General features: G+C 45.1%; 2 non-coding genes across 2 annotated transcripts; both read left to right on the top strand.

The window, feature by feature from the left end:
* The first annotated feature begins 6,291 nt into the window (after window positions 1–6,291).
* LOC114806655 lies at window positions 6,292–6,428 on the top strand. The gene has a single exon (XR_003754718.1). It is a non-coding gene; the product is annotated as a small nucleolar RNA SNORA7 (small nucleolar RNA).
* A 9,527-nt stretch (window positions 6,429–15,955) lies between these two features.
* On the top strand, window positions 15,956–16,093 carry LOC114806832. The gene has a single exon (XR_003754890.1). It is a non-coding gene; the product is annotated as a small nucleolar RNA SNORA7 (small nucleolar RNA).
* The last annotated feature ends 228 nt before the right edge of the window (window positions 16,094–16,321 follow it).

Consider the following 16,321-nt stretch of genomic DNA (forward strand, 5'->3'; position numbering starts at 1 on the left):
TGCAGAGCGTTTCTCATTTTCGTTGCTTTCAATCATCCTGTTAAGCGCTTACTGTGTGCCAGGCCCTGCCCTCGGCACTAGTCGATACCAGGTAATCAGGCACACAGCGCTCACGGCCCACGTGGAGCTCACAGTCTTACGGATGAGGCAACCCGGGCACAGAGAAGCTGTGTGACTCGCACAAGGTCACACGGCCGACGAGTGGCCGAGTCCGAATTAGAACCCGGGTCTTTCCGATTCCCGGGCCCTTGCCTCTATCTGGTAGACCACCCTGCTATCCCGAGTCCGACGGGTTTCAGTCGGGGCTTCTTCCCCGCCACCCACTGGGTAGAGCACGGCTGCCGGTCACGACGACGACTGTGCCGAAAGAGCGCCGTCCTCTCTCCTCTCCCGGCTATCTGCCGTCGCTCCGCCCGTGCGACGGTCTGCCCGTCATTGGCTCGCTTCACTGCCACATCATTGGCCTCGGTTCCCGGGGAATACGGGGATCACAGCGGGACCCGGAGACCCAGAAAAACAGAGAATGTTTTTGAAAAATCAAAATCAGTCACTTCCCCTGCCTCCGAAGGGGTTTAGAGGCGCGACTGCCGTCTCTACACCCTCGGCCGTCCCCGCGGTGGGCCGGGGTTCCCACTGCGCCCCGGGCGGGACTCCCTGCCAAATCTGCGTCGCGCCAGAGGGAGAGCCGGCCTCTGCCCGGCGTCCTCTTCCCCACCACAGTCTTCCCCACGACCTTCTGCTCCACGCGGAGCCGCGGCGTCCCGTCTCGGGACGCCGACCGCAAGTGCACCGACTCCCCCTGTTACACCCAAAACATCGAATGAGAGATCGGGCCGCCCACCCCATCGAATAAAGGAGCGACGGCAACGAGGACCGGGCAGCCCCGTCGCGGTACTCGTCGGATGACGAGAACGCGGCCGTTCGTTAATTAATCGATTTCTCGAGGAAAGAGACTCCGTTCCGATCGGACGCCGTGCCTGGCCCGCTCGGGGCTCACAGACCGAGCGGGAGGGAGGACGGGGACGGGGCGGCGCCCCGTAGGGCCGCTCCGGGAGACGGCGGGACGAGCCCCGGACGGGAGGCTCTCGCTCCCATCTGCCCGGGACTCGGGAGACCGCGGGATCCCCACGGCATCGTCTCCTCCCCTCGAAAAGCGGCGTCGGTCTCTGGCGACCGAGGATCTTTCCCTCGGGCCCCAAGCTCTTCTTCTCGTCCGCTTGGAGAGGCCTCTCGGGATGGGAGCCCTGCGCCGTTTTCTTCTTTTTGTATCTGTTCGGTGCTCGCTGTGTGTCAAGCACTGTTCTCAGCTCCCGCCTCGCCCTGCCCCGCCGCCCGCGACGCCCCCGACGCCCCGACGGTCCCGACGCCCGGGCCGCCCCGACGGTCCCGACGCCCCGACGGTCCCGACGCTCCCCTCGGGTCGGTGCCCGGCACGGCAGGCGGGGCAGAGAGGCTCCGCACGGGAGAACGGGCCGCTCACGGCGGGCACGGTTGACATCTCGCCCCATCTTGAGGTGGATAGGACATCACTGCCTGCCCTGACTACGCCGTCCGATAAAAGTGAGAGTCATCCTCTCTCCTCCTCTTCCCATCTCCCACCACGCCCCCAAAATATCAGCGGAATCTTCTAGGCATTACTGGCCCACTGGATCCCCCCATTCCTGGGTCACCGTGGGACCCGGAGACCATAGGAAACAACGAATGTTTCTGAAAAATTAAAACTCTCCCTTCTTGCCGAGGACGGGGACGGGCACGGCCCCGCCGCCGCCACCGCCGCCGGCGGGCAAAGCGCTCGTCCTTGTCCCGCCCTCGGCGCTTCTCCTCAGGCCTCCGAACGACCGTTAAACCGCCAGCCCCTTTACTCTACGATGATTGGCTGCCTCCCCCGTGACGTCATCCCGTCGTTCGGCCCTCGCGGCTCCCCCCCCTCCCCCGTACCCTTCCTTCCTCCTTCTGGAACGTTCTCTGAGGGGCGGGGCCTAGCCTGTCATCTATCACTGCTGCATGTGGGAAACCTGGGCCTTCCGGCTTCTTAGGGGGTTCTCTCTCGAATGAATGAATGAATCCATCAGTTGTATTTAATGAGCACTCACTGGGTGGGCAGGCTGCTTGGTCCTCACTCAGTGGGGCCCAAAGCACTTTAGAAGAACTTGGGAGAGTATAGCGGAATGGCATCACTTATTTCCTGCCCTTCAAGAGCACATGATCTAATGGGGTAGATCGAGAGACCAGTGGATAGAGATGATAGGTAAACTGTCGGAGCAGGAGGAAGAACAAGACATAGATAGCAGGACAAAATCTGAAAATGTTCTTTCCCTTTTATCAGTCTGTGTCCCAGGTTATCATACAAGGTGAAGCTTTTTGAATTGTGAGATTTTTGTAGATTTCTGGCCAAACTGTAGATTGTATAACACTAGCAATCTTTCTGCTTTGTAAGACCAAATTCTCCTGCAGCCATTCTCAACTTTAAGTGGCAAAACCAACTCATAGATTCCAAGCTAGGAGATCAAGACTGTAAGCTCGTTGTGGGCAGGGATCATGTCTATCAAATCCCTTATGTTGTATTTGCCCAAGCACTTAGTACAGTGCTCTGCATACATTAAGCCCTGAATAAATACAATTGATGAAAAAGAATACTGTTGTCAGAAGTCCATCCTTTCCAGGCAAATGTAATTGTTTGAAAAGCCTTCTGTTAGGTTTTCAGCTCTGGCATTAGCACAATAGAAAGGATCCACATAGACCTTTCACTCTTAAAAGTACCAATATCTTTTCACATGATAGATCTGTGACTTTCATATTTACTTTCAGTGTCCCCTCGTGTCTGATTCTGAACTCTTAAGTATCCACCTACTCCTTCTGCTCTCTGTTTCATTTCATTCCTCTCTTTGGGGCACCACTGTATAGGTCATACTAAATGGGTTGTGTGTCTTCTTTTAGCTACCGCTAGGACAGTTGTATAGGTGTCATTTTCGACAAGCTTATGCCTTCCCTGCTTGTCGATGTGCCATATGTTTGAATATCTTTCATCAGCAATATCGATCAGTGGTATTTCTCGAGCACTATTCTCCGCAGAGCCTTTCCAGACATATGGCTATCCATCTTCTGGCCAATTGCAAAATTCCTTACCAACAAAACTTGGTGAGGCTCCACAGCTTCTTGAAGGAATTTAATAGCACACACAGAAAAACAGCTGTGGGTGGAACTTGATGAAATGCAAACCCCTTTTCACCATTTCATGGTTAATGTACAAGGCAGTTGGTAGGCTGGTTTAGATAATGATCCAGTGAATTGGAATTCAATCCTTTGTTTGATACTAAATTGAATACAAGAATTTGCGTAAGCTTGACTAAATCTTTTTTTAAAACCTTCATTTATTCCCAATTTATTGGATTTAGCATCAACAGTGCCTTCCATATTTTAAAAATCAGGCTTACAGAGGTCACAATCAAGTTCATTGATTTGTAATGGTGTGTTTCAAATATGTTTTCTTCATGATGGGTTAGCTAGGATGTAAAAATCACAGGAGATGTTGTAAGAGTAGCTCACACTGATTGTCAAGAGCTTTTGAGATGGGCTGGAAAAAAGCAACACATTGATTGGGTTGTAAGAAGCAGCATGACTGAGTGGAAAGAGCTTGGGCCTGGGAGTCTGAGGATCTGGTTTCTAATTTTGGCTCTGTCAATCGATTACTGGGTGACCTTGGAAAAGTCACTTAATTTATCTGGGCCTCAGTTCCCTCATCTGTAAAATGGGTGTTAAATCATTCTCCGTCCAACTTAGGCTGTGAGCTCCATGAGGGACAAGGACTGTGTCCAAACTGATAAACTTGTTTCTACCCCAGTATTTAGAAAAGTGCTTTACATGCAGTAAGTGCTTAACACATACTCTAAAAACAGAAGGTTTTAGTCATATGCACATAAGAGAAATGTTCTTTGGACTATTTTCTTAGAAGTTGATCTGTGGACTGCAACACCCCTCTCTATAGCTACAACCAATTCTTCCACAGCATATGTTTTCATTACAACATTTGGCTCTAACAAAATGGAAGAATTAATGTATCTTTTTTTCCCCACGATACAGATCTGTTCTGTTATGAAACAATCCACTTGTAGGTGCAGGTAGAATCTTCCAGCACTCAGAATAGTGCCAGGCCCAGAGAAAACAAAAAACTTCCTGTTGGTCAAGATGTGAAGCTACTGTGCTTCCCAGCTTTTGCCTCTTCCATAAAGCACCACACGACACAGAACTTGATGTTCTTTGTGTTTTTGTAGTTGTACAGTGTTTAGCAAAGTAACAGTAAGTTGAAACGCTGCTAGTGGTGGTCATAAGATTTATAAGGGAAATTGTATGGAGCAATGTCAGTCATTGTGGCATCTTCGAACCTTTGAACCCCAGCCCAATTAATTCCCATGGAATCAATTTTACTCTAATGAGATTTTTCCTAAAACACTAGGTTTAAAGTATTGTAAGCTCCTTCAGAGCGGAGATTGCATCCTCTACCTCTGTTGTCCTCTCCCAAGCGCTTAGAACAGTTCCCAGCACACAGTAGACTGGGAGCTGCTTGAGGATAGGGATCTCGACCACCAACTCTATTGAACTGTATCCTCCACAGTGCTCAGTACAGTGCCCTACACCCAGTTCATTGCATAACATTGATTGTCTTCTACAGCACAATCCCTAGGTTAGAGGAGAATTCCCTTGTATATTCCTTTACTCTCGTTACCTTACAAGAAACTGGAACCCAGTTGTAGAGTATGACCATCTGAGGACATTGCTGACTTCATCAAAAAGTCTGGATTAGAATGCAAATGCTCCACTCTTCCCCTGAGACTTCACTCCTGGCTGTTCCAGCCAGTGGCTTGGAGTCATGGGAGTTTGACTGGATTGCTGGCTGGACTTGATTGGGGCACAAGAGGGCCATTCCAGGAAAGGAGAAATTCAAGGAGAGCAGATGCTCACATTTCTCTCAGTCAAACAAGAGCAGGACAGCAGCAGTGAGAAGAGACAGGGTCATCCCCAAGAAGTAGGTAAAAGAGATAAATAGTAAAATAGATTCGAAGTATGGGATATCCCCCGCCTCCAGGATCTGTATTGCAAGACATTTGAGTTCTACGGGGGATGTATTCAGTAACAGAAGAACAAGATCAAAACTTTGATAATATGGAAAAATGAAACTTTCAGAAGGTTGCCAGGGTCCCAGAGGAGGGAGAAGAGGAACCAAGAATCGCTGGAAGGGGTCCTGGAGGGTCCTAGAGGGAGCCATCTTTGGCTTTTCCTACCAGACCTTCTGGTGTTGGAAATGTTCCCAGTTTAGCCCCAAGCAGGCTCCTTGCTGGACTGGAACTGACACTGTTTCTGGCAGATAACAATAATAATAATAATAATTTTGGTATTTGTTAAGTACTTACTATGTGCAGAGCACTGTTCTAAGTGCTGGAGTAGATACACGGTAATCAAGTTGTCCCACTTGAGGCTCATGGTTTCAATCCGCATTTTAGAGATGAGGTAACTGAGGCATAGGGAAGTTAAGTGACTTGCCCACAGTCACACAACTGACAAGTGGCAGGGCTGGGATTCGAACCCATGACCTCTGACTCTCAAGCCTGTGCTCTTTCCACTGAGCCATGCTGCTTCTCTAGATGTCAATAGTGCCATGTAAAATCAGAAAAAGCTGTCATTGCCTATGCAGCACCACCCACAAACTGTCTCCTGCTCCTCCCAAATGTAAACACTTCTTGATTTAACCATAGCTAAATTCTGCCTCTGCCGTGGCTGGGTCCAATATCCCTGATTTTCTTGTGAAATGATTTTTCTTTTCCCCCTCATTGCCAGACTCTTCAGTTCACTTCCTCACATGCGATGTCTTAAAGAACTTCTTGAGAGAATGTCTACAAGTTTCCCTGCCAAAGAGTTCCATGGTGAAAGATGGAGAAGTACGATGAATTAGAAGCATTTGCCACAATGACTTTGAGGGGCACTGAAAGTTGTACAGAGGCCAAGAGTCCCTCCCAAGTTGCAATATATTTAAGGGTTAAACTAGCTGACCAATTGGTCTTTTTTGGATGGATAGAGGTTGTACAATGTGCTAGATAGTACCAAGACCTATAAGGGGCCTATAAGGTGTAGGTACAGTTAGGCATGCACAGAAGATCCCTGAAAAGATTTTGATGCTGTGGTTGCCTTATGGTGCAATTTGGGCACTCACTCCTGCTCATATGTCCATATCTTTATATTCAATTGCTTCCTCTTACATGTAATTTATTCTAGTGTCCACCCCCATTCCCCCACCCCCACCTTCAGGATCGCACCTGGGGAGCTTCCAGTATTCTACCAGCCTTGGCTATGGGAGGGAGATTCAAACAGAGGCCTATCCATTCCATTCCTAGCTTGGGCAGTGGCTAGTGAGTGGAAGGCCATCTGCTACAAGTCAAAACTCACCCATGCTGGGCAGCAGAAGCATGGGAGATAATCGAAGGCAGAGAATCAAGTTTACTGTGCGGAAGGCGACAGTGGTAAACCACTTCCATATTTTTACCAAGAAAACTCTATGGATATGCTACCAGATGATTGCAGATGGTGAACAGGGAGTTCTGGTAAAGATGAGTCCGTGGTGTCACTATGGGTCAGAAACGACTTGACAGCATAAGACTAGACAAGACCACCCCCCAGGTGGATTGTAAGCTCCTTGAGGCCAGGAATCATATCTAGTAACTCTACTGCACTCTTCCAAGTGCTTCTTTCAGTGCTCTGCACACAGTAAGTGCTCAATGCATACTAATAATAATAATAATGTTGGTATTTGTTAAGCGCTTACTATGTGTAGAGCACTTTTCTAAGCGCTGGGGTAGACACAAGGGAATCAGGTTGTCCCACGTGGGGCTCACAGTCTTAATCCCCATTTTACAGATGAGGTAACTGAGGTACAGAGAAGTTAAGTGACTTGCCCAAAGTCACACAGCTGACAAGTGGCAGAGCCGGGAGTCGAACCTATGATCTCTGACTCCAAAGCCCGTGCTCTTTCCACTGAGCCACGCTGCTTCTCTGCATACTAATGATGGATTGATTGATCCAATGGAAAAAGGGAAGGTGAAGGATTATCAGCCCTATGGAATTAGGGAACAATATCACAGTCCTGGCACCTAGAAGAAAGAGAAGTATGAATTGGCAGGGGTAGGTAGTGGGTGTGGGGCTGAGGTTCAGTTTGGGAAGAAACAACAAAGTATCTTGTAGTAGTTATACTGATAAATATTGAGCACCTGGTATGTACAATGCGCCGTCCTAAAGCACACAAGACACATTCCACACTGTAGAGCTTACACTCTAAAAAAGGAGACAGACATACAATATATGCATTAGTAATGGAATCAGAAGAAATCACTAGATATTCTGTAAACTCATTGGGGGGCAGTCAGACAGTCAATCGTATTTATTCAGTGCATAGGAGAGTACAGTATAGCAATATAACAGGCCCATTCCCTGCCCTCAGTGCACTTACAGTCTGGAGGGGTCAGGGAATGGGTCTACCAACTCTGTTATAGTGAACTCTCCCAAGCGCTTAGTACAGAGCTCTGCACAAAGTAAGTACTCAAGAAATATCACTGATCAATGTACACTTCAGCATGTATATAAGCACAAGGGCTAAGACGCTACTCCCAGTTCCACAGCCCATGGGGTGAATTCTATAGCAAAAAAGAAATTTGGGAAAAGAAATTAAGATTTTTTTCTGAAGTATCATATTGCCCCACTACATGTTCACAGTACAAGACAGTAGAATCATCTAATGTGAAAGATCTCCACTTGCCCTTGCCAACCAGAAGGTCACTGAATCTATTATTTTGTATGCAGTCTCACATACCCACACAGACACACAGCATGAATGAGCAATCTCCAATGTCAAGTAATAATCATCATGTTTGTGTATTATGATCCCATTTGAACATAGCAGCAACCAAAGAGTCAGTCAGTCAGTGGTATGTATTGAGCGCTTACTGTGTGCAGAGCACTGTATTGAGCACTTGGGAGAGTACAACAGAAAACAGACACATTCGCTGCCCACAGTGAACTTATAGTCTAGAGGGGGAGAAAGACATCAATATAATTAAATGAATGACAGATATTTACATAAGTGCTGTGAAGCTGGGATGGAGGATGAATAAAGGGAGCAGGTCAGGGTGATGAAGAAGGGAGTGGGAGAAGAGGAAAGGAGGGTTTAGCCAGGGAAGGCCTCTTGGAGGAGATGTGCCTTCAATCAGGCTTTGAAGTGGGGGAGAGTCATCTGTCAGCCCCATTTCTAGTGGCTCTCTGTCATGATCCACTGTGATAATTTACTTCTTGTGTTCTGTTTTCTAATATCACTTCCTGAAATCTTACCTTCAGTAAAGCCAAGGCCTTCTTTTTTCCCTTTGGAGAAAATCCAATTCTAGGAGATAATATTGTGTATAATACTACTAATAACTGTGATATTGGTTAAGCTTTTACTATGTGCCAGACACAGGATAATCAGATCAGACAAAGTCCTCATCCCATATGGGACTTGCAGTCTCTGTCAGAGGGGGACTGGGTATTGAATCCCCATTTTACAGATGAGAAACTGAGGCACAGAAAAGTGAAGTGAAGTGAAGCTCACATGGCAGGCAAGTGACTGAGCTGGAATTAGAGCCCAGGTGTCCTGACACACAGCTCTGTGCTCTTTCCACTAGGCCATTGCTGCATATGCTCTGAAGAAATATTCACCGTTCTCAATTTTTAGACTGTGAGCCCATTGTTGGGCAGAGGCTTTCTCTATCTGTTGCTAAATTGTACATTCCAAGTGCTTAGTACAGTGCTCTCCACACAGTAAGCACTCAATAAATACAATTTAATGAATGAACCAGGGGCAAGATCCCCTTTCTCCATCTTCAACTGTTAACTTAGTTGTTTTTGGTTCCACTCTTTCCCTTGGTGGCACAACCTTTCATCCCTTGTTTGTGGCATTAGATGCTTACCAATAATTCTAGCGAATCATTCAACTGAAACAAGCCAACCAGATGTTTCTCAAACCTGTGTGTTTAGCATTTCTTGCCTTAAGGCATGAACCCTGATCTTGCAGGTTAAAAGTCAATGAACTATTTTCAAGGTGACAGCATATATGTGAAAGATGACAGAAGGACCAAGATCCCCTGACTCCAAAGGCAGGGTACTTCCTTTAGAGAAAGATGTCTTATGCTGGTGTTTCTTAGAGTAGCACATCAGGAAAAGAGCAATGCCTCAGTGCACCTTTTATTTCACCACCATTTTAAGGGCAAGACCTCATGGGAAAATGTACCTGGACTCAAACTTATTATCGGGGGGGTGAGATTTCTCCCCTAGAAAGCCAGCTCACATTGATGAAAGGCAAAGACACCCCTCCGGGAACCCTATATTTTCAGCTGGACAATGTTTAAGCAACTAGAAATCATTGAACTGAATCTCTGCCCCGACTGCCGAATCAAAGTAAGAGATTTCAGTGGGATCTATGCCTGATGGCCAGTGCCTGATCAACTCTCCTAAGGGCCCAGGGCCACCAGATTTTGTGGGGCCCCTGGTGACATTTGTTTGTCCCTAATTTAAAACAAAATTATCACCATTCTGCCACTGAGGCTATTCACTCTGTATTAACCATGTCTTTTAATTAATATATCGCCATTCTGGAGCTACATTTCAGTCTTATAGTATATAGAATATGGTTTTAATTCAAAGTAGCCTACTTCTTACCAAGAACAGCTGTGATACATTCCCCAAACCACAGATGATATAAATATAGACATCTATCTATATACATATATACATAATGATAATAATGGTAATTGTTAAGCGCTTACTACGTGCCAAGAACTGTTATAACCACTACGGTAGATACAAGGTAATTGGCTTGGATCTGGCTTGGTAATGTGTCCCTGTCACACATGGGGGTCACAGTCTTAATCTCCATTTTACAGATGAGGTAACTGAGGCCCTGAGAAGGTAAGTGACTTGCCCAAGGTCACACAGCAAACAAGTGGTGGAGCTGGGATTAGAATCCACATCCTTTGATTCCCAAGCCTGTGCTGTTGCCACTAGGCCATGCTGCTTCTCGATATATTCATTCATTCAGTCGTATTTATTGAGTGCTTACTGTGTGCAGAGCACTGTGCTAAGTGCTTGGAAAGTGCAGTTTGACAACAGATAGACACAATCCCTACCCAACATCGGGCTCACAGACTAGAAGATATGTATATCTATATACATAAATATCTGTATCTATATATAGACATATCTATCTATATATATATCTCTAAATGTATATATACATATATGTGTATATATATATATATATTTGTGTATATAATAATTAATAATGATTATGGTATTTGTTAAGCACTAACTATGTGCCAAGTATTGCTCTAATCGCTGGGGTAGATACAAGGCAATGAGGTTGTCCCACGTGGGGCTCAGTTTTAATCCCTATTTTACATATGAGGTAACTGAGGCACAGAGAAGTTAAGTGACTTGCCCAAAGTCACACAGCTGACAAACGGCGGAGTTGGGATTAGAACCCACAACATCTGACTCCCAAGTCCATGCTCTTTCCGCTAAGCCACCCTGACTTCTCATAATAATAATAATGATGGTATTTGTTTAATGCTTACTATGTGTCAAGGACCGTTCTAAGCACTGGGGTAGATACAGGGTCATCAGGTTGTCCCACATGGGGCTCACAGTCTTAATCCCCATTTTACAGATGAGGTAACTGAGACACAGAGAAGTTAAGTGATTGGCCCAAAGTCACACAGCTGATAAATGGCAGAGCCAAGATTAGAAACCATGACCTCTGACTCCCAAGCCCGAGCTCTTGCCACTAAGCCATGCTGGTATTTTATTTGTATATGTGTGTGTGTGTGTGTGTGTGTGTGTATGTATAGATATTTTGGAGTATATGATTCCAGCATTACTTTTTCCAATCCCCCTTAACCCAAGGCCCTGGGCTGCAGAAATCTGTCCCTACCCCCTGCCCCCAGCCCACCAATGATTCCTTTGATTTTTGACTTCAGGTTGGAAGGATCTCCTTAAGCAAGGACTATCACTGTACTCTACCAAATGCTGAACCACACTGTCACTTTAGACATTTCAGTATTCAGCAAGGTCCCAAGTTTGGTACCTGTGACAGAGAACCTAACTCCTCATCCCAAAGTGAACAGCTGAGACACATGATATTTTCATGTTGATTTATAACTTTCTCTGCACTATAAAGGAGGCTTTCTTAAGAATGACCTACTTCCTTCGCCTAATGCAGTATTGCTTAAGACAGTAGGCTATGGGCAGGCTGCCTAAGCACTGTGAGACCTTCAGACTCTTGCTAGGGTGTGTTGAAAGAGACCTACTGAAATAGAATATCAGGTAGATCAATGTCTCAGTGGGAGGTAGCAAAAGGATCTATTATTCCCAAAGTAAAACATCTGAATGTAGATCATTATCCTAGTATCCATAGTGCTTTATCTTTCTGCCAGTCGACATTCCCAACAGCAGAGGAAACTTTCAGCCTTTCATAGAGGCTAGCTTAGCTTACCTAGCTTAGTATTCATTATTTTTGCATCTAAATGGGTTTTTTTAATGGTATTTGTTAAGGGCTTACTATGTGCCACGCACTGTACTAAGCACTGGGGTAAATGCAAGCTAATCAGGTTGGACACAGTCCATGTCCCACATGGGGCTCACAGTCTTAATCCCCATTTTACAGATGAGGTAACTGAGGCACAGGGAAGTGAAGAGACTTGTCCAAGGTCACACAGCAGACATGTGACAGAGGTTGGAACCCTTGTCTTTCTGACTCCCAGGCCTGTGTTCTCTCCACTAGGACACACTGTATTTCTATGAAAAAGGAAAAGGAGTAAGATAACTTTTCTTAAAACAGACTCATTCTCATTAAGGGATAGGGAGAGAAACTCTTCGGCTTCTACATTTCATCTACTTATTCATTGAAACGCTCTTAGGATTTTAATTTGGCTTATCTGATTAATCAACTTGCTATGGAATTAAATTTCATGGGTAGTAGAGCAGGAATTATCGTAGATTGTAAGCTTCTTGAGGATCTGTTACATATCTTTTCTAAGTCAGTAAAGTTCTTCATGTTATCAAATGCCCAGGGAATAAAGGGAATGATCACCCCCTACAGCTGTTGGAGCTGACCAGATTTGAGATTTTCCAGTCAAGGCTGAAAAGGTCCCATATGAGAGAGAAGTGGGTCAAGAGCACCCTGCCTTGAGGGACACCCACACTTAGGGAGATGGAGGCTGAGGAAAAAAATGTTGAGACGGAGAAGGATTGGCCAGTGAGGTAAGAGGAGAACCAGCAGAGAATTGTGCCAGAATAGCAAAACCAAGAATAGCTAGTGTTTACAGGAGAGGGGAGTGGTCTGAAGTGTGGAAACTGGCCAAGAGGTCAAGGAGGATTCGGACTGAATAACATCAATTAGATTTGTTAAGAAGGATGTCATTGGTGACTGTGGAAATAGTGATTTCAGGGAAGCGATGGGGCAGAAACCGGATCTCCACTTATAGTGGAGGAAAATCAAGCTCTGAACAGTTCAGTGACTTGCCCAAGGTCACACAGCAGTCCACTGTCAATGTTGACACTAGAACCGTGGACTCCAGACTCCAGTTCCCACCTCCTTTCCGCTAGGCTGCATTTCCCCACTAACATATGCAGTGGATTTTTCAATAAGTAAATCATAAGCATCTTGAGGTCAAGAAACACATGTCATGCTTCTGTTGTATATTCCCAGGCACATAGAACAGTGAATTGCCGAGTGAGGCCATTGAATAATTGACTGATGCCATGGTAAAGTTGACAATCACAGTGATGATGGTGGTAATGTTTTGCAACGTGGAGGGACCCTTCATTTTAGAGACAGAAAGAAAGGAAGGATGAGAATTAAAGGTGTATTTGGGCTGACCAGACAGAGAAGAGTTTGTCAGGAAAGAAGTAGCCATACCAACTAGCTGGCAAGTCTCATGTGGATCCAGTAATTGCCCTGAATCCTCCATTCTGCCTTGGTTTAGGCCATTTCTTATCCAATAGAATATGAAACAGCGTGGTTTAGTGGAAAGAGCCCGGGCTTGGGAGTCAGAGGTCGTGGGTTCTAATCTCGGCTCCTCCGCTTATCAGCTGTCTGACTTTGGGTAAGTCACTTAACTTCTCTGTGTCTCAGTTACGTCATCTGTAAAATGGGGATTAAGACTGTGAACCCCACATGGGACAACCTGATTACCTTGTATCTATCCCAGCGCTTAAAACAGTGCTTGGCACATAGTAAATGCTTAAAAAATGCCATCATCATCATCATCATTATTATTATTATTATTATTAATCCCCATTTTACAGATATGGTAACAGAGAAGGTTGTTATCCTTACCATGGCATCAGTTAATCATTCAATGGCGTCACACGGAAATACACTATTCTATGTGCCTGGGAGCATGCAACAGAAGCAGGACACGCATTTCCTGGCCTCAAATTGCTTTTGATTTACTTACTGAAAAATCCATTACATACCTTAGTGGGGAAATGTAGCTTGGTGGAAAGCGGGTGGGAACTGGAATCTGGAGTCCACAGTTCTAGTGTCAACATTGTCCCAGATTAAGACTGTGACCCCCATGTGGACCATGGACTGTGTCTAGCCTGATTAGCTTGTATCTACCCCAGAGCTTAGTACAGCCCCTGGCACATAGTAAGCCCTTAACAAATACCATTAAATAAAATAATCAGGTTGGACTCAGTCCGTGTCTCCCATGGGGCTCACAGTCTAAATAGAGGGTGTAAAATGTAATCCCCATTTTACAGATGAGTAAACTGAGACACCAAAAGTGATGGGATTTGCCCAAGGTCACACAGCAGCAGCAGACAAGTGAAAGAGCTGGCATTGAAAGCCAGGTCCTCTGATCCCATCCCCAGGCCCATGCTCTTTCCAGGAGCCACCCTGCTGTTGTCTTTTCCCAAATAGTATAGTGTCCCTTACTCAATAGATGCATGTTAAACACCAATGATGGAGTGATGGATTCTAAACGATAAAATGGAGAGGAAGGAGCTGGAAGGTAAAAAAGCATTATGAAGAAAACTGAGTCCCTTCGACTTCTGCTTGAGGAATGTATACAGGTTGTTCTCAAGGAGTAGTAGGAGAGAAGCAGCCTGGCTTAATGAATAGAGCATGGACTTGGGAGTCAGAGGTTGTGAGTTCTAATCCTGGCTCTGCTGCCCGTCAGCTGGGTGACCTTGGGCAAGTCACTTAACTTCTCTGTTCCTCAGTTCCCTCATCTGTAAAATGGGAATTAAGACTGTGAGCCCCACATGTGACAACCTGATTACTTTGTAACCACCCCAGTGCTTAAAACAAAGCTTGGCACATAGTAAGTGCTTAACAAATATCATCATCTTCTAGACCATAAACCCACTGTGGGCAAGGATTGTCTCTCTTCATTGCTGAATTGTGCTTTCCAAGTGCTTAGTACAGTGCTCTGCACACAAGAAGCGCTCAATAGATAATAATAATAATGTTGGTATTTGTTCATTCATTCATTCAATAGTATTTATTGAGCGCTTACTATGTGCAGAGCACTGTACTAAGTGCTTGGAATGAACAAGTCGGCAACAGATAGAGACAGTCCCTGCCCTTTGATGGGCTTACAGTCTAATCGGGGGAGACAGACAGACAAGAACAATGGCAATAAAATTTGTTAAGCACTTACTATGTGCAGAGCACTGTTCTAAGCGCTGGGGTAGACACAGGGGAATCTAGTTGTTCCACGTGGGGCTCACAGTCTTAATCCCCATTTTACAGATGAGGTAACTGAGGCACAGAGAAGTTAAGTGACTTGCCCACAGTCACACAGCTGACAAGTGGCAGAGCCGGGAGTCGAACCCATGACCTCTGACTCCAAAGCCCGTGCTCTTTCCCCTGAGCCACGCTGCTTCGCTAATAATACTAGCTAATGGAGGGCAATCTGCTACAAGTTCATTCATTCATTCATTCATTCATTCAATAGCATTTATTGAGCACTTACTATGTGCATAGCACTGTAATAAGTGCTTGGAATGTACAATTCGGCAACCCCTGCCCAAACCCTGATAGAGACAATCCCTGCCCAATGACGGGCTCACAGCCTAAACGGGGAGACAGACAGCAAAGCAAAGCAGAACAAAACAAAACAAGACAACATCATCAAGATAAATAGAATCAAGGAGATATAAATAGATACAATTGAATGAATGAATGAATAAATAGTAGAAAAGATGTTCATTCAGCATGCACTGGGTGCAATTCAATATACTAAGCGCTAGGGAAAGTACAACATAGACACAAGACATGTTTTCTACACACAAGAAGCTCACATACTAATGGGGGAAACAGACATAAAAATACTTACCAAAAGAGTAATTGCTTTAAATAATTGACATACATCAATCAGTCGATGGTATTTATTGAATACTTACTGTGTGCAAAGAACTGTACTAGGTTCTAGGGAGAGTACAATATAATAAAATTGGTAGGCACATTCTCTGCCCACAAGGAGCTTACAGGCTAGAGGGAGAGATGGACATTTAGATAAATAAATTAAAGATGTGCACATCAATACACATAAATACTTCTACACATCATGCACTCCTAAACACTTCTGTCTTTATTATATCCTTTGTACACCACTGTTTCCCCCTTCTTATTTTAAGGTCTGTATCGTCTGTCTCCTGGACGCTATCTACCAACTCCATTGTGTTAACATTTCCCAAGCTGTTAGTCCAGTGCTTTCCACACAGTTAGTGTTCAGTAAATACAATGGATGATGATAATGATGCTCTGCACACAGTAAGCTCTCAATAAATACCATTGACTTATTGATTATATATATATATATATATATATATGTGTAGATATATATATGTGTGTGTGTGTATGTATATGTATATTTCTCTCTCAGGATCACATCTGGAGAGTTTCCAGTACTCTGCCAGTCTCAGCTATGGGAGAGAGAGCCAAGCAGAGACCTACCCATTCCATTGCTAGCTTGGGCAGTAGCTAGCTAATGGAGGGCAATCTGCTACAAGTTCATTCATTCATTCAATAGCATTTATTGAGCACTTACTATGTGCAGAGCACTGTAATAAGTGCTTGGAATGTACAATTCGGCAACCCCTGCCCAATCCCTGATAGAGACAATCCCTGCCCAATGACGGGCTCACAGCCTAAATGGGGGAGACAGACAGCAAAGCAAAGCAGAACAAAACAAAACAAGACATCATCAAGATAAATAGAATCAAGGAGATATAAACCTCA

Source organism: Ornithorhynchus anatinus, chromosome X1 (assembly GCF_004115215.2).
Source record: "Ornithorhynchus anatinus isolate Pmale09 chromosome X1, mOrnAna1.pri.v4, whole genome shotgun sequence".
Classification (NCBI taxonomy): domain Eukaryota; kingdom Metazoa; phylum Chordata; class Mammalia; order Monotremata; family Ornithorhynchidae; genus Ornithorhynchus; species Ornithorhynchus anatinus.